Source organism: Balaenoptera acutorostrata, chromosome 18, assembly GCF_949987535.1.
Source record: "Balaenoptera acutorostrata chromosome 18, mBalAcu1.1, whole genome shotgun sequence".
Classification (NCBI taxonomy): domain Eukaryota; kingdom Metazoa; phylum Chordata; class Mammalia; order Artiodactyla; family Balaenopteridae; genus Balaenoptera; species Balaenoptera acutorostrata.
Window position 1 is genome coordinate 15,485,063 of NC_080081.1, and position 898 is coordinate 15,485,960.

At 53.6% G+C, this 898-nt stretch overlaps 1 non-coding gene across 1 annotated transcript; it reads left to right on the top strand.

The window, feature by feature from the left end:
- Nucleotides 1-317: 317 nt before the first annotated feature.
- On the top strand, nt 318-390 carry TRNAF-GAA (transfer RNA phenylalanine (anticodon GAA)). Its single transcript has one exon. It is a non-coding gene; the product is annotated as a tRNA-Phe (tRNA).
- The last annotated feature ends 508 nt before the right edge of the window (nt 391-898 follow it).

Here is an 898-nt window from a genome sequence, read left to right on the forward strand (position 1 = left end):
CGCCGGGCTGCGCGCCAGCCCAACGCCCCCCGAGCCCCGCAGCGGGGACACCGGGTCGTTCACGACGCCTGCTGTCGATGATTAAACCAAAGGTTTGGATTATACTGAAAAAAGTAAGTAACGTACAGTGCACTTAGTCATGGCTTGTAAAAAGCAGGCAGAAGAATGTTGATACGTATAACCATTAAAATTTTTTTTTTTTTAACATATAACCGTTTAATATGACAAGGAAGAAACGCTGTGATTACTAGGAAAAGACGGAAGAGGCGGACGCGAAGAGTTCAGTGATAGTTTATTCTAGACACAACAAAACAGGCGCCGAAATAGCTCAGTTGGGAGAGCGTTAGACTGAAGATCTAAAGGTCCCTGGTTCGATCCCGGGTTTCGGCAGGACCTTTATTTTTCGATTGGAATTTCTCGTAGGAGCCTCTGTTTAGAGTCACCTGGCTCATTAATTCCCCCCAGGTAAAAACTGGGACTTGAAGGGCGAGCGAGAAGTAGACACAGTCCTTCTCAGTCACCCCTGGGAGTGTGGCCGCTACTCTCGGCTACTTCCGGGGCGCCTCAGTCGGAGGCGCAGCTGCGCGTGCGCAGTGGGAAGCGTGGTTGGGGGTGGGGCGGCCAGAGACGCCCTGCTCGAGACCCGGAAGTGCGGGATCCCGGGCGGACGCCCTGTGGTGAGAGGGGGCAGCGTGCAGGTCGCGGTGCGAAAGGAATAGGTCTGTGTCGGAGGGCGAGAAACAAAACTTCGTCCCAAATCTCATTCCCAAAGCATCCCAATCTGAAAAGCAAAACCCTGCTGTTTAATCAAATGGTCCCCCTCTGGCCTTGCCTGAGGAGGGAACCGGGCAGCTAGGTATTTTTGTTTAGAAACGCACGAAGCGCGGCCCCGGGGGTG